Genomic DNA, 22,713 nt, shown 5'->3' on the forward strand with positions numbered 1-22,713 from the left:
TCCCAGTAAAAAATGCCTCACAGACTGCTATTGCACTGTAGTTGCATTTTGTATTTTTGCAGAGGTTTAAACATGGCTGCTCAATGCTAGAATACCTATGTTTGTGTGAGCATTTAAAGAACATCACTCTTTGAAAAAAAAGTAGGCGGTTGACTTTTGGACACAGTGACAACTTGTGATGGTTGAGCTTTCCTTCTTTTTCCTTGGCGCTCCAATTTAGGGAACATACAATGAATAGGGTCCATGTATCTGAAGCACCTGGACATGAATGGCTGCAGCTGGATGAGTGTTTCATCAGATCTCTGGCCACATGTCTAGGTTGAGCAGAGGGACTGAGCTGCCAACTAATCATAATGTGGTGGAAGGCTTCGTCTATCTTGGGGCTGAAGGGGAAAAGGAAAGAGAGTAAGATTGACAAAATGATCAGTGAAGGATCTCCAGTCGTCTCTATATTGGCTCTATTGTTCTACAGAGAGAGCTGAGCCAGTAAAGGAGGCTCAAGTATGAAGTCCGAATGTCTGACTAATAACCCCTGTGTGAGGTGTTCTCGGTATGTCCTGAATCTAAGATATGTCCAAGACGGACCCAGGACAAGATAATGCACAGTATCTCTTTAAAATGAAGTTGGAACTTTTGGGTATTTTTTCAAGCTGAAGGATCGTGTGTGGGTAGATGGAAGTCTTTACAAAGCTCCAACTTAACCCCAAGTAAACAGAAGAAAATCGATATAAGTTGCCATCCAGTAACATATTTTGGTTATTGCTATTCTCTTCTATTCCAACCCTATGTGAGATTGATTAAAGAAAAAGTTAAGTGTGTCTGATAGAAAATATTTTATAACTGACTTTTAAACAATTAAACATTGTAAATGTATATTTTACCAGCTGGAATAGACGCCACAGAATGGCTGCCTTGGTGCTTGTTTTTCTATTTCTTATCTTGTTTCATATTTTTATTTTGTAATGACGAAAAAATTCCCTCATTACCCATAAAAAATGATGAAAAAAACAAAAAACACAACAAACGAATCTTTGAAAAAGGATGAAGAAGATAGAAGAGAATACGTTTAAGTGGATTATAGACCTTACTATTGACAAAAGCTCCAGTTTTAGAACGGTTTAGAAACCGTCTTCATGTTATAAGCATGGAATGTTGTTTAATTTATTCATTATCCCCCCCCCCAAAAAAATTCCCCTACTTTGTATGTCATGCATATGGTTTAGATCTGATCAAAATTAGGCTTGTTTGAATTTTCATGGGGCTCTTCTGACCCCGTTGGGCCATCTTTCTCTAGAACTGATCAACATGGAAAAATGAAATGAAGGTAATAAAATAATTTCAATTGCTATTCAATTGGACAAACTGAATTTTTTTCAGACTATGGAAAATAAAAGAAGCATATTGTTTGTTTGTTTTTTTTATACGTGAATAAAGAATCAATAAAGACAACACATCTGACTCTTGTTTACTTATTATATATAGTTTGCTCCAGCAACAACCAATTTGGTTTGTGGGTTCTGGCACAGCTGATACATTCTGATTTCTTAAAAAAAAGAAGAAAATCCATATCTTAATAATTTTGGAAACAAAAATGAACTTCAAAAGTAATTCCCCCCCAATCCATCAGTTGGCTAATGGTATTAGACCTTGATGTACATGTATCAAATGTAATTTGTAATACATTAAAGAGAGTTTAAGTGGCGGCGCCACACGGGGAGCTGATGTGGAGAAAACAGCTGCTGTGTGAGATTGAAAAGGGTTTGCAAGTGTTTGTGTGTTGTCCTCAGAGAGAAAACCTCGAGCAGATGTCTAATCCAGATGTGTTTACCGCGTGGAAGCTTTCAATCAACTCTGCTGCCGTGCCTGTGTCAAAAATTCTCCTTGCAGACCTTCAAGTTCAAATTTCTTCATCTAAAATGGCTGCTGTGAATCAGAATTGAAAAAAACAACATTTCCAGCATTGTTTGTTGGTAAGTAAAATAGAAAAAGAAAAAAGAAATGAAAAGCCATCAGTATTTTTGAAAGCATACATCCAGAAAAGTTCAAAACAAACATTCTGGGTTTTCCTAGTTTTGGACAGAAAACATTATAAAAGTGTTTATTGATGGGAAATTACTGAGATAGAGTGTGCAGAGAGCGTAGAAATATACTTCTATGCACCGGGCTTGTTTTATTTTAGCAGTGTGCATGCCCTGACCTCAAAGGAAACACATTTGAGAGCCTATTATGAGAGGACATTTTAATGCAAAGTAACAATTATCTGAGTAAGTATGATTTTCTTTAATTGAAAACACAAGTTAAATAAGTGAATAATTAAAACGTCTGCAAAATCAAACTTCACTCACTTTTTACTCACCCTCATGTCGACTAAGGGCTGGGATCATTTTCAGAGTAATCTGTTCCTTTTTAAAGTTAAAACAAACAAACAAACAAAAATGTAAGTTTATTTTAATGTAGCAACTGGAGCTCAGGTTCATCTTCGTCCAACAAGACGCACTTCAAAACAGCTATATACCTCCTTACTGCTCGGCCGTAATGTCTACCTTGTATTGAAACCTCAATGAGAAGAATTGTGCCCGAAAAAAGTTAAATAAATCTATATTTATATATGTTTTTAAACTTATTTTTGGAGGAAGATAAACCTGAGCTCCAGTACTACATTAAAATAAACATAAAGATTTGTCTTTAACTCTAAAAAGGAACAGATTACTCTGAAAGTGATCCCAACCCTTAGTCGACATGAGGGTGAGTAGAACATGAGTGAATTTGAATTTTGGGTGAAGTATCACTTTGAATGAATACTAAAAAATTTACCTAGAAACTCTGAGAGGTTAAAACATTTTGGAAAGAGTTTGCACTAACTGTGCTGTGGGAATCTCTCGATATCAGCCAATCAATTAACATACGTGAGACCTGATCGCTTTCAACATTGTCATTTTGACAAGGATCCCTAGACATGGAGCACATGGCTCTGGACCAAAAACACCCAGGTTTGATCCTCATACTCCCTGTGTTGTCATTCTTTCAGGAATAATTACACATTTTTATTTTTTATTTTTATATATTTTGGTATTAGCCACAATAAGAGACTTCTTTTTTGAGGTATAACTAAACATTACAGAATAAGCTAACTCTCGCTTATTTTTGTTTAGACATTGTTTCTATTCTCACATTATCAACACCAGAGAGTTTATTCTGAAAAATGTAGTATCTTATATTTCTACAAATTGTTAGGCTAGAAGAGAGAGTCGCCACAATTGTTGGGGCTACGTATTGTTAACTCTGACTGTTGTGGAAATGACTTTTGATTATGATTTTAGATGCAACTTTAATGCCAACCCACCTATGCGTGTCAATCAAAGCTGATTACGTTTGATGATGAGAGAACAAAGCAATGCTCTTTATTTGAATCCTGCGTCTGATCAGATGATACGTCAGCTCTTGCACTGAGTTCTGACATACAAGCATGACTTGATGTTGACTATGACACTTTTTTGTATAGAAATCTAAATTAATTTTCTACACAAAAGACTGTGAAGCTGCAGTGAATTTGTCTTTGTGTGTGAGTAAGTCTGTGAGTGTGACAAATGTGAATGTCATTGTGCCTTTTGTGTTATTTGATTGAAGTGTTTTGATATTGTGCTGGAAAAAGAGTAACGTTGAATTGTGATAGATTTCAGGAACTCAACATCTTTGCTTAGAAGAACCATCAAAACTCACTCCCTCTTATGATCTTGTCTTAGTGAGAGAGATTTCTCTTCAGCAGGAAGTCAAAATGTTGACTCCTTCTCACCCACTGATGATGATGGCTTACTAACACTGTTTGTTCCTAATGATATGACTTCTTTCCTCCAGGAAAAGAAGGCATCTCATAGCTCTGCTGCTTGGTGGCTTAGACACAACAGTCTTGTCAGGTTTATCTTTTCCTACCTCTAAAACTATTTTATGAACATTGTGTCATGCTTTCTTTCCCACTTACCCAGGAACTGATGCACCTGAGAATGAGGGGGAGCATATAAAATAGATTATTATTATTATTATAGTATTTGCCAGATGTAAGAATGGGACCTCTAGGACCTCCCAATGACACCACAGGGTAACCCTACCAAAAAACCTTTTCAAAGTTAAGAAAGCAAGTGATGATTCAATAAACTGAAGGGTTGAGCTTGGATAGTTCTGTTCTAGCATGTGTTGTAAACACGGCTAGTTACTGCTCATTGCCAACTCAGCTGAGCAGGTGTACTCACTTCAGGTCATCAACTCTCTAATAACTACTGTCTACAAGGAAACCTACATCACCCTGATGATCAACACCAATTTTAAAGCAAGTTTATTCGCTGAAGACATCACTAGATAAGGAAAACCCTAAACACACTGTCTCTTCCAACGACATTGTTCTCTTTACATTGGGTTTAGTGCTGGTAACCTCTGATTGGTCATTAGAGAGCGACATAGGTAATTGAAGAACATGTCGATGTTTGAAGAGGTTTGAAGGCGACATTGGACGACTTCTGCACGCCTGGATACATCTTGTTAAAAAATAATACTGACTCCCTACACATATTACCAAGTGGACGTAACCAGAAGAAGAAACCTAAAACAAAGATGAAGCAAGATTAATGACTGGAAGATCAAATATCTTGTCTTAAATTACTTTGTTTTTATATGTTTTTTAAATATATAAATACTAATAAAGGGACAGGAGGGGAATGATTTATTGAGCTAGATTGTGACATCACATTCAACCGTATTTATGTGTTATTCATTCCTTGCATTAATATTAGGGTTGTCAAAATACCAAAATTTCAGTAGTTAAAACCAATACTTCGAAAATGTTCAATACCATGGGTAAAAAAACAATACCTTTAATTTGAAGTACTTAATTTTATCAAATAAAGAAAACCAATAATCAATCATTCTGGCGGTCTCTTCTCTCTACTTAAGGAGCTCCAAAGCAAGTTCGCCGGTTCCAGCCGTGCTTGTCTCCTGTTTTCCGGATTTTGTATTTTGTTTGTGTCTTTTCCCATGTTGGAGCCCGTTTTGGATTTAACTCTTTTAGATATAATTTATTAAAGACACTGACTTTTGGATCTGCCCTTGTTTGTGTCACATTCTACATTATAACAGTGTTGAGCAGCCTTCAAGTATAATAACAAACTGAAACATTTGTCTTATAAACGCACAAATAAATACATCTTTTTGAGTGTAGATTTTAAAGGTATACAGTTTATCTAGTACTAAACCAATATGCATTTTTTTATGCCATTTGTTGCAGGAACACAGACTGATATAGATTTTAAAAAAATCATTCAGTCAGCTATTATCCAGTTTATTCGACACAAAACTGTACTCTTATCATCTGTCACCAAATTAATTTCACCAAACCTTCCTTAAGCATACATTTTATATTCACCATTGAAGACAGAGACATTGTGTGCTCTCTTGATAATCACTAATCTAGCAGCAAGCTTCACAAAAATTGTCAGTATATTTCCCCCTGTGGTTAAATTGTGTTTCAGTTCCTTGTGTGACACAGTTACTTTCATCAAAACATCACACATAATGCATCTGATAATTTTCTTCACACTGGTGTGATGTAAGTCTGAGAGAGGGCAGCAATAACTTTCTCAGATACCAGATCCAGATATGTTGCCTTGGCTGGCCTCTGCAGATGATTTGGCATCATTTAAAAGCTGCACACGCCTGCAATAACATCAATCCATTCATTTTATGCCGCAAATTCCCTTAAGGGAGTTACTGGGGATTCTTTGGGCGAGAGGCAAGGGAGATCCTGGACAGGATGCCAGTCTGTTGCATACAACCATTCACTCACACACTCATACTTAAAGACAATTTCCCCAAGTTCCTAATCAACCTCTGTATGTTTTTGTACTGTGGGAGGTAACCGGAGTGCCCGTAATAAACCCATGCAACACGGGGAGAACATACAACCTCCACACATAAAGTTAAGGTTGCCTCCCTCTGGATCTGGAAGAGATGAGGCAACCTTCTTGCTGTGAGGTGATCATTATTAAAGCACTCCACCAGGTTTATGGAGGAAATTTAACCAACCATCAAGTTGTTCTAGTATTAAGCAAATCTAATGAAATAGTTTCACATTTTTCTGCACATATTGGCAAAAAGATAACTTTTAGTACCAATTGTATAGCTGGAAAAACAATCAGTTGACTAAACTACATCATCAGGCTAGTTTCAGTCAACTTAAATGTCTGATGGACCAAAGTGGAGCGGAATATTTATAACTGAAAAATAGAAAGTACATTGTTTTAAACTGAGTTAAAAAAGACAATGGACCGTAATTTCACTAGATGGAGGAAATTGTCCAAATAAGTAAAAAAAATAAAACCAGAAGCACAAGAGAGTCAAGTTCAACAGCAATCAGAATCAGAATGATATATTTCGAACGATACAATAGTATTGTTAAAAATATGTTCCTTTGCATTAAACATAGACCTTAATGTAGAAAAAAACACTATGTTTTGTAAAGTAAAGGTAATTTAAAGGTGGCTGTGTTACACTACATCATCTTTGACAAAGTTAACATTTGTATCTTTGGACGTAACAACTTTCATTATTATATACACAAAAGTAACAGGAACACTTGTCATTTTTTAGGGTGGGCAAATTATTAAATGCTTTCGACAACTGTGTGCAGATTGAGGCAGAGAAAAATCTATGCGTATCAAAACAGCCTTGAAATCCACAGAACTTGGTAGCACAAATAGAACTGTTGAACTCAACATGCAGTGAATTAAAAGACCTGGAGGCTGCTTTCAGCTGCCAGCTTGCATACATATGAGAAAACCACGATGCATAGACATGTTTATAAAAGCCAGTCGATGTCTTTTATAAGGAAGAGATAACATTGTAGTGTCAGACATTCATGAGAACGAGACGCAATGAATACCATTCAATTTCAGATTCAAGGTTTTTAGCCACTCTTCAAACCAGTATCTGGTTTCTAGATGTCGACAATAACATGATAAATGTTATCAGTTTTCTCACAGTGGCATATCAGGCTTTATCTTTAAATGGGAACTAATGAACATGGGAGATTCACTCTAAAACTAATCCCAATTTTGCTCCAGGTTTTAAATTTTAGGACTTTGTTTTATTCTGGAGTCCCTGATTCACTTAGAATTGGTTTATTAGTTCAATTAGTTTAAGTATTCCTCATCATCAAGCTGTTGCAAGCGTTCTGCTAACTGGGTAATCACAGAGCAAGTAGCTGGAATGTCAGCCCTCATATCACAGTAAACTCTAATAATAATTTTGGCAAACTGACGAAATATGTGACACTGAAGCCTTCAAATTCATTGTCTTGATGGCAGAAAAAAAAAAATTAAATTGTGAACACATAAATTGATTGTGTAGATACCAGAAGAGAGCTAGCTAAGAAATAGAATGACTATAATGAGTTATTTTTTATCAACCTACTATTTACCTCAGTGTGTACGTCCTCCTGGATTGGTATCTACTAATGATGTGTCAATTTACATTGTAATGAAAATATTGTGTTATTTTTACCAATCCAGAGCGAAAAAACAATTCTAGTAACACTTTGGTTACTACATATAAGGGATTCTACAATTCGTTAAAAAAAAAAAAAAAATCATAATTTGTTTAAATCCAAGTTTTGAAATGTTTTACTTTTTTTATTTATCGGTGGTTGTCACCACTGATTGTCTACATTGCTAACCAACCCCAACTACGGGCAATGACATGACACTGGCTGACACCTTAAACAGTTTATTTGTACAATTTGGGGTTTGACTCCCAGAAAAGAAGAGACTGTGCATCTTGCCCAGCCAAAGGTGCAACATCATTCCTGTACCAGGTAAGTTCATCCCTTAGGTAAACTCAAGACTATCTGATTACCAGAAATAACTGTGTTCTGAACAATAGGGAGGCCAAGGTCCAAGTGGACTATAGCAGCTGCAGGGAAACTGAGCATCTAGTAAGGATGACGGACAACAATAAGTTCCTTTGCTTCTATATCTCCTCCAACCTCTTCCTTGTCAGACCTCACACTAGCAAACAAGGCACAACAACTTCTTTCCCTGGAAGCTGAAGCGGGTTGGGCTGAACTCTCAGTTGCTCACAAACTTCTACAGGTTATAGAGACCTTTATGTGCCCCATTGAGAAATTTACTAAAGGAACCTTGTATTTATCAATTTGTTTCCAAATATCAACCTCATACGAGGCTACAGTAAGGTCAGGAAGCATCGGTCACATTGTGAACTATACAAAATAGAAAAATGCAGCTACTGGATTCTCCAAATGATCAGCATAGATGCTTTAGCAATCCTAAAGGACTCCTACTAGCACCTGATGGTCTGGCCAACTCAATAATAAACAGCCCACCAATTCATCTTTTGGCAGCAGTTTGGATTTTAGGGAAGCTAATGAAAAGGATGTCTGTAAGAAAATGAATAATTAAGGCTTCGCTGACGAAGCTTTAGCAGTCCTACCAGAAGCATGATGAAACTCTTTTTGTTTTTTCTCTTTCTCTCCCTTGAAATCCAATTAACAGTTAGAAGAAGCTCAGTGAAAACTGTACCACATCAATTATTCATGTTGTATTTTTTACAGTGAATTTTCTGGTGTTTCGTGGGAATATTAAAAACCTGGGAGCAGCAGACTTCTGTAAGACTGCTCCATTACTCTCACAGTCAGAAAGGTGATACCAGAATAACTTGAGTCTGTCAAAGCAGTAATTTTTTATCACAAATGCAAGAAATGTTGATGTTAACTCAAGACTATCTGATTATATTGTATAATTCCATCATCAAAACAGAAGGGGATCCCAAACAGACAGAGAGGTTCATCTATTAAAGAAGGCCGAATGACTAGTGTTCCAGTCTTGTGCCGGGTTGACTCTAGTGTCTGTTCATCATCTGTCTGTGGCAGAGCTGATTAATTATGTATTGGTGAGGAGTCATGTGCCTGTGAGTGAGCCACAGAGGGAGGCCCAAAGGTTTGAACGGGTTAAAGGTTTCATCAAGTTACATCACGGTAATCAATACAGGTCAACAGTGTAACGCATGCTGGTACCTATGTGGCTTTGATAAAACTACATGAAAACACTATTCCGTGGGGTTAACCTTTTAAACCCACATATGGTAAGTTGTGAAAAGAAAATATGTCCTTGGGGTACATATGCATTGCAAGAGCAGAGCTTGAGCACAAGCTCATGTGCTTTAAAAAACCTCAAGGCAGTCCTGGAATGAAACGCATAACAGGAAATAAAACATAAATCTAAGGACTCAAAGCAAGTTTAATTATGGAAAAGAAGGAGTGTGTGTCGATGATTCTCAGTCTGTATTTTAGAATAACCTTTGCTGTGTTTCTCCTACAAGCCACGTTTTGTCACACATAGAGATAATTGAGTTTTTAATGCTATATTTTTATCTCAGAAAGTTTAATAATTCTTAAGATAATGACCAATCCTATACGTCTTACTATTTCTTTAGAGTGCAATGTGTATTCACTAAGTATAGTAAACAGTGTTACATTGGTCCCGCGTTTATTGCGGGGGTTACGTTAGCTATTTTACAATTATTATACATGTTTTAGGGCTTTAAAATCCCTTAACCACACACTTTTATACACTTTTCTAAGACAGGTAATAACATTTTCTCACAGTTCTCACTTATTTAAACACTCTCAGAGTTCAAATTTTCGCAGATTAAAAAAAAAAGAGTTGGGAGCGGCGGCTTGTGTAGAGCCTGAGTTGCAGAGTCCAGACAGAGGAGTGTAAACAGGGACTATGGGAGCTGGAGGTACGTGGGCAACATCAGCCATTAGAAAAAAAAAATCAGGATGTGAATTAGGTATACTAGGGTGATGATTTATGTTGGAATGGTGGCAGGCTATGTAGCACTACACCCTGAGTCCTGCTTGCTGATACTAGACCAGTAAACATATTAGAGCCTTGCTGTCCAGAACTCCCATCTGCTAGGGTTTTTATTTGCATAAAGCTGCAGTTGTTTTGGTGGTAGTGCGCCAAGTAAAAAATTAAATATGTACAACAAGAAATTACTCACCGTCTATAAGTCCCTCTTAAGCATCGTTGACGAATGCAGTTTTTGGTATGACTCATTGGTGGTCAGCAGAACAACTACCAGCCCAGTGTTCTTCACAAACGGAGGTATTGTGTAATTTTTAACTTAAGTTCTTTGCTTTTATGTAAATCACTTTGTAAGTACTGTGCTATATAAATAAAATTATTATTATAAATTATTATAAGGGCAACAATGGAAAGAACAACAAAGAGTTACGCCAAGGGAACGATGGTCCAGATGTTTGGTCGCCAGCCACACTGTGAATACAGAGTGGACCTGAGTGGACTTTCATGACTTCACACAGCTGGCACTCCCACTTGTTTAATGTAATCAAGATTGAAATATTCACTTGTGTTGATCCAAATGATTCAACAAACCACCCAGGAAACTTAGATAAATCATACATTAGAAGGTGGGGGTCATTGTTCAAGGTATTTCAAATTCACAATGTTTATTTTAAAATCATTTTAATTTAAGCAAAGAAAACAAAATAAATCTACTTTAATTGATATCCGTCAATGGCTAGAGGTACTGACTCGAGGAATAACTTTAAATGAAAACAATTGAACAATGCAAATAGGATAATAATAACAATATAGCTTAGCTTATATTAATTAACTTGTGCCTCTCCTCCCTCCCTCCCTCCTTCCCTCCTTCCCTACCTACCTACCTACCTACCTACCTACCTACCTACCTACCTACCTACCTACCTACCTACCTACCTACCTATCTACCTACCTACCTACCTACCTACACCCACCAACCCACCAACCACAAATGTATTGGGGTTTTAATATGATTTTTCTAACAAAAGTTTTATTAAATAATCATTCATTTTATTTTTCATGCTTAGCTGGAAATGTGAGGAAACAAACGAGATATGCAGAGATAAATAATTAGAAAAAGAATTGTAAAGTTGTATCCGGAAAGATTTCAAGAAGACGATGTCTCTGCTAATGAAATATTAAAAAGCTAAAGAAATACCCCGACAACCACCCGCGCCTCTCCATGATCACCTGCTAAAGTCACTATAGGACCCCAGGTCCTCTTACAACGACCATTTATGGTCCAAATCGTGTTCTAAATAATATCACCCTGAAAATGACACTACACTGGGTAGTTTGTCTGCAGGCAACAATCTTGAGACAAGTTAATTCGCTGAGAACATCCTGGGGTAACCAGACACAACAACTCCCAATATTTTGACACTGTTAGCTGCATCTGGGTGATAGAAACCTCGGACCCGAGGCCATCATAGAAAAAAATAGGATTCTATTCTTATAAAGCATACAATGAACAAAGAAAGATTATACTGCACACCTAGGAATCATTATGGATAATCACAGAGCCTCAAATGTCACTATGCTGAACTCAACCCAACGAGTTTGACTGTCCAAGTTAACATGAAAGTACTTTTACACTATTTGCTAGGTATCCTAACTTTTTTTTTCTGGCACTCGCTACTGCAGCTTCTATGTCATAAGCTGTGTGAAACAATACAAATTGGAATTAAGGCTACACACTCCCTTAAGACTCCACAGTACACTTGTTCCTCACACATCTAACGAGTCCTCCAGCGAAACCTCACCCTCTGAGTGAAGATAAATGGCTTTGTTTACCGCTGTCTCTGGCGAACAGTCCTGAAGGTTAAGCTTATTCTAAGTTTGTCACTGAACAAAAAAAGGAAACTCATCTGCTGGAACCGATTGTCATGTTTAAATGGTGTTTTACATGTGTATTTTAAGTCTACATTTTCCTACTAGCCTGCATATTGGTGTCAAATGTGGTTTATGGTTTTGAGTTTAGTTGAGACCTCCCCCCAACTTTTCTGGTCAGTTAAGATGTCCGCTGGATTGTGTGGACCATCCTTACAGATGCCTGCAAAAATCTGTAGGGGCCTAGTCTTTTCCACAAGATTCAGAAGAGAGGGTTCTTATGGAAGTGGAAATGTTGGGAATGTAGGCACGTCTATAGTATGCAACTACAGAGCCGGTCCGGAGATTAAATATGCTCCTTGTGTTGGTATCTCTTCATTATTAATGTAACTCTCACAGAAACTTCCATCAGTACAAGAACGAATGTACGAGTGTTACGCTAGAGCCCTCGTCAGCTTTCACCGGAAACCAAGAGGAATGCCTTGCTTGTTGGATTCTCACAATATCTGACAGTTATACCCTCCTAAACTGAAGTTTAACAATGAAAACATTTAATATCATACTTTTCATCCAAATGATGAATGAAATAACATAAAGTCAGATGCTGGTGCTCTTTTTAATGTGCACAAATTTCGGTCTCCGGAGTGCGGTAGAAGTCCAGAGACACCTGGTGGTGAGATGTAACTTGCAAGAAAAAGAAGTACACGTTTGTATCTCCTGTTTTTTTTTCATCCCCGGAGGCTTTTGCTCTGTCCCTGTTCTGTCTTAAGTCCTGCTCATGTGTGTCATTCAGAACAAAGAAGTTTTTTTAGCTCACAATCCGTCATCTTGAGCTGGCTGAACTTCCCAACAGTGGAATTCAACAGTAACCTGTTTCTTAAAATTTTTCTATATGCTTTGTTCCTCCTCTCATTTATTTTGGATCTCTCTCTGCTCTTCCTGGTCTGTTTATTTTCATTATTGATTTTCTCTTCAGTTTTTCAGTTTTGCTAGTTGGCTAAGCGTTGTTCTCAGATCTGAGGTCGATCGTTGTCGGCAGTCTGCAGCAAACGGAAGAAAGACAGTCTCAGTTCTGTCCAATAGCAAACTTCTATTCTAAGTATAAGAAAATAATACCTTTCGATCTTGGATTAAATCTCGTAAAAAAAAACAAAAAAACATCTCAAGCTGTCAAACTACAGACAATTACTGTTCTGTCAAAAATGTGCGACCAAAACTGTTGTTGTATCTATTGATTTGAAATACTCTTGTAGTTCTTGGTGACTTTACTGAATCCCTATTGGTCTTAAACTCTCCTTTTTGATCAAGCGTATAGTTTGGACAGTCTGGTTCTGCCTGAGGTTTCTGCCTTTTTCCTGTTGCTCATTGTGATTCACTGGGATCTGTTTTGTTCCCTTCTCTTATTAATTGATTTCCTCTGACTTTTTCCCGATCAACGTTTTGATTTCGATTCTTTGCTCAGAGCCAAAGTCTTTCTCACAACCTGCAACCTAGTTGTGAGATTAACTTAAAAAAAAACAACAACTTAGTTTTAAGATTTTGTCTGGTCTCAAAGGTGAATGTTGACTTAAAGAAAACTGATAATAAAGTCAAACAGATTAAACAAACATCTTTTAAACAATGGTTTGTTTAAATTCATGCAACTGCAATGTCCATGAACCTGATGGGACAGATCTGTGTAAATATCCAGATAAAGATTATTATTCTGCCTTCAAAGGGACAAAAAAGCAGACAAATTATTTATACAAACTGGAGCAGTACATTTTGTTCCACTATTACCAGAAGTGTAATGCCTTTGAAAACAACTGTCTGGCTACAGGAACAAATCCCGCTTCACAAGGTCAACTGTGTAGAAAGAAACTGTTGCCCTTTTAGGGCTTTTTATCACTGACTGCAAACCTTTTCCACACCATTCTAAAAAAAGGCAGATCACACCTGAAGCGTAAAAGGGCTCAGAAGAAAGCCAGGGGATAAATAAAGGTAATCAAATGAGAAGATGGGAATGTTCAATCCATTTCGGCAGAGCAGCAGATACAGCTGCTCAATCCGTCTCAGACGACTGGTGCAGTAGAGAGAATAATGACACGAGGCTTATTTTCTGTTCAAGTAACAAGGTTTACATGCAACACCATGTTTCTCTAACGCTGGAGTCTAAATGAGAATAAAATGGCTCAGAAAATTATGTCTGGGTTGAAATTAACTGACTTTCTAAACTGGGTCGAGGTCAGCTAACAGACTCATTGTCTCCTGAGAAACACTATCTGGAAGTATAATCAAATATCATCAGACTGTGTACCAATTATATTTATCTACAGCAACTGCAAGAAACATTTGCATGGTGAAATTAAACATTAACAGTACTGTGTTGATGTTTTAAGCTGTAAATGCAGAAGTATTCAAACTCCCTTTCTCCTTTCCAGATAAATAAACACCATAACACTGAAGCAGCTTGAGGTTTCTGAGCTTTGGCTGACTCATACTCTCCTTAAACCTTTTACTAAAAATAATTTCCCTTTTGTCCAAACTAAAAAATAAAGCTAAGGTCACCTAATCGGATGAATAAAAACTCTTTGTGTCCTTTTCCCAGTGAACCACAAACAACAGTTCACCTACATACAAATGTACTATTGCCAGTTCATAACTGAGTTATATTGGGAAAATTGACAGTTTGAACTTCACTTTATAAGAGAAGGGGAAAACAGTTAACAGTCACAATGACACAGTGATTGGCGAAAGTAAATAATTTCCTTTTAACTTCTAAGAAAGTTCTACGAATGTGTGCTGTGCCCCCACAGGCTGTCACTATGGCTATTCTTAGAAGTAAACCCATAGCCACCGCCTGAAGAGGGCGTAGCGTGGATAAAGTAGAAATGTTGTTTAGAATGAGGGAAAAAGGGTAAATTGCATTACAGTTAAGCCATTTCCATTTTTCTATTCAATTTTAGAAAAAGGCAAGGGTTGATGAGGCCTCACGAGGCAGCTGAGCCAAAGATTATAATGCAGAGTGAAGCAGAAGAAGGAATCCCAAGGAAGTATCCAAACAGGTCCTAACATCTTACAGATTATTGAACAGTTCTAGAGTCATGAAAATAATAGAATTTTAAAAGAGAACTGCACATCGCTCTGCACAATTACACATTCACACTATTTGCAGATATAGATGCAATTTCTAGACCGAAAGCAAGTGATAAATAACTTATATAACGTATTTAATACTCCCAGAAATGTAATGTCTATGCTCCAATTTGCAAATGTGTTGCACAATGTTTTGCAAAACTCTTGCATGGGGTTGGGATTAAATTATTTGTATGTTTCAGAAAATCTCATGTTTTATTAAGTGTAAACAATTGCTGTTGTAAATCTGCTCCATAAAAATCTGTTATTTTATCACCTACAGTTGTGTCCTTGAATAAACACTGACTATCCCATTGATCTCTTTGATTTTAATCTCCACTAATTGCAGTAATCTTCTCACAATGCCAGACCGTAATCCAGTGCTCAGTCCATTTGTTTATTACTGTATTTGAGCAGCGGCTCGAGGACAGTTTCGCTCTCTCTTGCAGAAATGATTGTTTGATAACAAAGTGATCAGAGACATTTTTATTATTGGTGAAAAGTAATCAATGTCAATCAACAAAATTAACTCAAAATATATTACAATAACATTTCATATTATAAAAAAAATGAAACAATGGTGACAAAAGAATACAATTTGAGATTAAAATATAGATAATTTATTTCTAAAACATTTTAGAATGGATATAAGCATAAGCTTTTCTTACTTTCAACCTTCGTTGCTCCTATCGTCCCAAACTGTCTCTGCTGCTGTAATCTGTCAGAGACTGGCTCTACATTTATTTTCCAAATCTCAAACCATCCACCATGGCCCTGGTAAACAGGTCCCTCAAAGCAATTGGTCACTTTTTTTTCAACCTAAAGGAAAGAAAAATGTAACATCTGCGGCTGGATACAAGACGGATTCCTGGGGTGAGTGGAGATCTACTTATTTGGATTTATGATCACTGAATTTCTCTTTTGGTGAGCTGGTGGATTCCTGGTGTATTGCAAGTTCGACAACCGATTGGAAATCTGTGACAGAAAGCTGACTGACTTCTTAACCATAAAGGCAGGCGGGTAGCAGTTCATTACCCCGTCCGCACATTGAATAGCAACTTGCAGAACTTGACGGCTCGGCTTGACAGGCAATTGGGTCATTTGGAATTGCGGTGAATCCAGCAAGAGATTTACCCGCCTGTCCTAAATAAAGTGTAAACACTAACTATTTGACTAAATCTTAGTAAGTCAGGCCGACAAGGTCCCTGTCCTTTTTGTATTTTATAGTAAGGGTTAGTTCACCCAAAAATCTGATTTCACTAATATTTAATTACCCTCATGTTGACTAAGGCTTGGGATTATTATCTTTTCCTTTTTAGTTTAGAGTTTAGAACCCCGTTTACAGTTGAAACGACTGGAGCTCAGTTGTCGCTGTCTTTATCTTCATCCAAAATAATTAACTTAAAAAATTAAAAAATATTGTCTCTGTAATCATCTTGTATTGAAGTATCTACATGAGAGATTCTTCCGGAAAAAATTCAACAAGATTATAATTTAAGATTGTTTGTAGCAGAAGCTTAAATGCTAACATGCTACACAGACAGGAAGTACTCAGAGTCAATACCACAAGAGGTTCCAGTCTACTGTCTACACACTAACCTTACATCGAAATGAGGGTGATAGAAAATAGAAAATTAGTGATTTTGAATTTTAGTTGAACTATCACTTTAAGCTTGAGCTCGACAAACCTCAAAGTCCTTCATACCCACTTGATAACAGTGATAAGTTAAAGAACCTCTGCGTAAAAGAACTGATTTTCTATTACTTAAAGACACTTCAATGCTGCTTTGAAATGAAAGCTCAATTAATCAATTGTAACAATGAGGATCCTTTCTTCTTCTCCAAAGACTGGTCATTGTGAGGTTGGCTCTGTGATGTGTCTCTGGAGTGTAAATTAAAAGTTGGCCTGTAGCCATTCTGCACAACATAAACACTGCCAGACAAAAAGTCATGATGTGTTTATTAGGCCGTGATGAGCCTCATGGTTCAATCGCTGCTACATTTACACTCAACACTCCGCATATACACAGCACAATCTAAGCTCTCGCCCCACAAATAGATCTGAGTGGGTGCAACATTCACAGCTGGCCAAACCATGTGGCATTAGGTTGACATCCTATCTTAGTATTGGTCTGGCAACATCTGTTAGGTGTAATTGTGACCTACTTGTACACAGTTGATGACCAAATGCTGCTTGGTGTCCTCATCCTGTCCTCCCTTCACCATGCCTGACTTGTTTAGAAATAAAAGAAACTCGGCAGATAACTGTATCAATAATGAAAAACTAGCAACATTATTTGAAGCTCAGTGCTGGATTTGTTTTTGAACTGTTGTGCTTTATAACAGGATCGATATTTAGTTTCCTGTGTTTGTGTTGTTCGGCCTTTGGCGGGTGTGTGGGAATACGACTTGCTGCTGTAATTTGAAGTTAGCTGTTAGGCGGCTGTATTTGTTTCGACCAGGATTAAGGTCCAAAGTCATCTCTGTGCTTCTTCTGAGTGATCAAAATAAGCTTTGAAGCTCAGGATAGTTTTTTTTGGTGTTAGCTGTTTGGTGTTCATAGATAAACAATTATTCCTGAGAAAAAAAGTCCAGAATATTTTTCTGATATTTTCCTGACAAGTTACGTAAGTTAGTAAGTTTAATTATTGGATTTTGATGCACAAGACATGCCAAAGCAAAACTAAAAACATGACAAGTCATCTGAGCAACTCCTCAATATTTGATGTTGAAATAAATTGCTATCCCTAGACAAAGTTCAGAGCAGAAACGTTGTTGTTCTTTTTGTTTTGTTTTTAACACAGACTTGAATTGACATGACTAGTGGTCTGACATTGTGTGTGTGCACTCTTGGAGAAGTCGATGATCGTCGACACATTATTCTGGGTTTATCTCTATTCCAAATTGTTAATTCAGTATCAGGATATCTCTAGCAGATTGCTACCATCATGTCTCAACACATCCATCATCATTAAATGCATTCTCCGCCAGATCCAGAGGGTTTTCTATCTTTTAACAACATATATATTGACCAAAATCAAGGTTGTAATTGTTGTAATGCACTTGTTGTCATGCGGTTTCCAGTGAAAACCCAACCCTCCAGACTTACTGACATGACTCTCATTCCTCTGCAGGATGCAATACGTCATGATGATGTGAAGTTATTACTTTACAAATCTCTGAAATCTTGGCGAACGAGAGGTTATGAGAACAAAGCCCAGTATGACGTAACAATGGCTTCACTCCTTCTCCAAACAGCTGTAATCACACCCTGGTCACACCCAAGTCCCTTGGAGGTAAAGACATGCGGGGTTAATGACGAGCGTGACAAACGTTGATGCTTGACCAATCACAGAAGCTGGGGTAAACATTATGTCTTCTAAAAAAAATGTTTCAGTGGGCGGGTCTTAAGCACATTTTCTAATTTAAATATTTAAATGAAAAGAGAGTTTTGTACAAACAGATACATACACGTCAATTTATGAGACGGTTAAATCAACACATTAGTTGCCCATAAGTTGACACTCATTTGAGAACAGCACTTTTACGTCCTCGCCTAGAAGCTTTTTTGTGCTTGAATAGAAGCTTGCACTCCAGTGAAGAGCATTATATGAGTCATTATGGTTCACAATTAAACCAATTGTTACAGAATATGAAAATAATTTATCATAACTATTTTGAAATGTTACATATTGTATGATTCATATTTAATGGACATTTGTCAGCTTAATTTATCCACAGCTTAATGATCCACTTACTACATGAGAGGTGTGGACCTTTGGAACAAAGGAGATGTGTTCATAGAATTAGACTAGCAAGTTAAGAGACAGTTATGAGAGAAAAACAGCAGAAATCCACAATAACTTGGAGAGAGCTTTTGTGAAGAAACCAGTAGCATACCGTACTGATGATAACATTAAGCCCTAAGCTTAAATTGTTACTTATATATCTGTCTTCATAAGATGTTTTGGTCTCAGTGGAAAACAAAGCAAGCCAGCAAGTTAGTAGATATTGTCAGCTGCCTCTAAACCTAAAGTTGCAAGTGTATTAAATCCTTGTTGGTGTCCGTATATTATATAAAGAACACACTCACACTTTTAAGTCTAACTATTGCTTTTATTGTCTTGGTGACAATACCCTGCGAAATAATATATATATATTTTTTTTTTAATAAAAAAAAACAAAAAACGTTGTAGCGGGACTGCCTGTACTGCTACGACTTACAGTAAAAATAAATAAATAACATGAACAGATCTTAAACCACTTGTCATCAATTACAAACAACCAGATATTATTATGCAATGTTCAAAGATTGTCAATGGTTGTAAGTGGCAAAGGCCAATACATTACGATTTAGTGGGCTAACGCTAAAGAGTAAACTAGACAGACAGAAAGATCATTATCATTTTTCTACATTACATTTCAACACTGAAAATAATAGTCATTCCATGTTTTTGCATGAATAGTTGGACAGAAAATCCAATTTTCACGGAAAAAGGCACCAGGCAACATATTGTCTTATAAAACAGACGTCTTCTAAGGTTATGGTCCCAGTGCAAATTTTCCATATGTTTTTTTCAAAACCGCAAACAGAATGTAATTTCTTCTGTTCAAACAAAGGTTTTATCATCTCTCTCACACAACTAATGAAACATAAGAAACTGCAAACATGACCCTATTAGAGGTATAAATTACTTCGCCAGGCTTCAAAAAGTTTTGGACACTTCCAAACTGTAACCTTTATCTTTGTGATCCAATTACATGTAAATGCCTTGAAACTATAATGTTAATACTTTTAAAATAAATGTTAATGTTAATCCATAGAAAATATATTGCAAATTACCATGCATTATGTATTTGAATGCATGTAAGATTTAATGTTGTTTAAATGCTAAACTGCTAATGACAAATAAACATCATGTCTCTCAAAGGGGATCCCACAGTATTGGATTAATACTACATGTTGCTCCACAGCAATTTTCCCTCTAAGCTGCGCGCCTGCGCACATCTCTGCAGCGCACCTCAGTGAGTGACAGGTGTCCAGCCAATGATACGATACGGTTTACTTACGCTACGCAGCCAATCATAGCACACAGCGCTTATTTTGTGTATGTGCCCTGCCTATACACGCACCGTGCAGGTTAGCTTGCTAACAACAGTGCACCAACTGGTTGTCAATTTGATTGACATGCACAGCAGCCAATCTGAGCTCCCGCCTCTTCCAGTGTACCCACGGCAAAGTTAATATCAATCGACTCCCCGACACTCATTTTACGCAGTTCAGGAAAACGATATAGAATTATAAGCTTTGTTTTTTTTATTATTTTCTTATTAAAATGTAAATAATCCACTGGTCGCCTCTGTAAATGCAGTATTCTTGTTAATAACCGTGTATGTAAAATATAAACATTTACACCGAAGCACATCTGAACTCATTTACAATAGTCTGATTCATGTCAGACATGTTTAAAATTAGCAAATGTTAACTGTTAGTTTAAATTCATGTTTTCATTTGTTTTTGTTTTTTCATGATCACAGAAATGGAGAAATTTAAGTCTTGTGCTTCATTTAAATATGATCGACATATTGAAATGGAGGCATGGAAAGGGATGAACCCGTCTGAATTCTTTGTTGATTTTGACATGGAAAAAGGCTTGAATTCGTGTCACGCACAGATTCTTACATCTGAATATTTTTTGTGCACCATTTGGGTTCGAATGAACGACCATTTTTATTTGGAAATCAATGCAATTCTCAGTATATACGAGTCCTGAACTTGTCTGCAGTTGAGGATGAGATTTAACACAGGCTGACACTGAGCTTAAGACCAGGTCTCATGGACATTTTTGGAAGTTACTCTCAGAGGAAAAGTATCTTCTTATGAGGAAATATGCTCCTCACGGACTGCACTATTTGAATCTAGTTATTTATGTAAGTCAGTATTTATATGAAGATGATTAAATCCACACATCCTTCCATCATGACTGATTATCAGTCCATTCATTTCATTCAGTGCTAGTCATCTGAGTAAAGTATGTAATTACTTACGTTGAGCAAATTTGATGAAGGTAGATCTTTTGAACTTGATCATTATAAAAGTAGCTCGCAAACCAAAAAAGTATGGGCATCCCTGTTTTAGATCATTTAAATGGAAAATTTAAGATTATGATAAATAAATACTTTCCATGGGTAACAATCATGGACTGACATTGATCTCTTCTTGAAGATGTGACTATTCAATAATTCATGTTTTGCATTACTAATAATTCTTATCTCAAAGACCCATAGTAGGTAAAACCTTAATTTTTTTGTGTGGTAATTTTGGTGCCTCTGCATTCATATAAAATAAGAATGAGCCATCCCTGAATCTTTAAGGTGGATACAGATTTGTGAAAGCCTCTTGCAGCAAAGCTAAAGCTTTTTCAATTAAACACATCTTCCGACAAAGAAAGCTGGGACATGACAGCACTCATATTGCAGGGTGAAACTGCTTACTTACGGAATTTAATCACCAAACCCTTGCTTATCGAAGCAGGCCCTACCTTTGACCACTCACAAAAATGTGGGCGTCAGGGATGGTAGAAGAGTCTTTTAAACATATCAGTAGAGGAACTTTGGGAAATAATAAAAATGAATTGAAATTCACAAGAATATTTTATTCAAGAGCCCCATTAGCATTTAAGATAGATGTGAAAATAAAACGTTTAATAGTGACTTCCATGGTCTCTGTTAAATAAGGCGTCCATGTAAAAATATTGTATATAACTTACATTTGTTGTTACTCCAATTACTGATACAATTAATATTGTAACGAGTTTGGGACCAGAAGAAAGAATGAAATAATGAGTCAGCCAAGATTCATTATTTCATTCATTTCCTGTCAGTCTACAGGAAAATTAAATTATAGTTCTGAGAAAATATACATTAATTCACCCCTGTTCTGATATTTATTGAGATGTCCTGTTTTTGGACTAGGATATGCAAGAATATACTGAAGCCATCACTTTGAAACGTTGTTTTGTTTTTTCTCCCACACCAGCTATGTTGGACTAAAAACATCCATGTAGTGTTTGACGTTTTTATTTTTAGCAACAGTTGGAATGAACCCCTGAGAGAGTTTGAACAGATGAGGGTACTAAGAAACCATGTTGAAGATCCTGTTGGAATAAATTGGAAGGATGTGGATAAGAGAACGTCATTAATTATGAAAGAGACAACTTGTTCCGTGTAAGTGTATGTGCTTGGAAAATGTCTCTCAGGGTCAAAGGGGGCATTCATTGAAATTCCCTGAGCAGTATTCTCACAGACACTGACTAGTTTCAAAAACTTTAACAAGTTTATTGGTAGATTATTTTGCCAGTGATCCCAGAACTTTATTGGGGGAATGACAGCCTCACTAAAGTGTTTGTCTTTGATCATTTTCTATTATGTGTCATTCATCCCTATTTTTTGTTTAAATATGGCAGAAACGGTTCCTTTAAACATTGAATGAAAGGCTCAATTCAGAAGCTTCATACTTTTTTACACCAAAAGACAGATCACTTTCTTCACCCTAGGAAGCTAGAAATTCTGAAAGGATGGAATGACAGTATCAAATGATCAAAAGCTTATTTTTGACTTCAACCTAATTTCTTGTCATTTTTGTGGCGGTAATGTTAGTACTGAAGGTGATTTTGAAAGTGTTTTAGTAAGAAACAATCCCGAGGTGAGATTTTATGTTGGCTGTCATTTTTTAATTATTTCTATTTTTCACAGCACTTGACTTCTAGGTGTGAGTGCAATTCTGATGAACATTACAAACATGTCCAAACTCCCTAATGCTGTACTTATTTTTAAAATGAATAAAAAATAAATGTAC

This window comes from Callionymus lyra, chromosome 6 (assembly GCF_982586985.1).
Source record: "Callionymus lyra chromosome 6, fCalLyr1.hap1.1, whole genome shotgun sequence".
NCBI classification, from domain to species: Eukaryota; Metazoa; Chordata; class Actinopteri; order Syngnathiformes; family Callionymidae; genus Callionymus; species Callionymus lyra.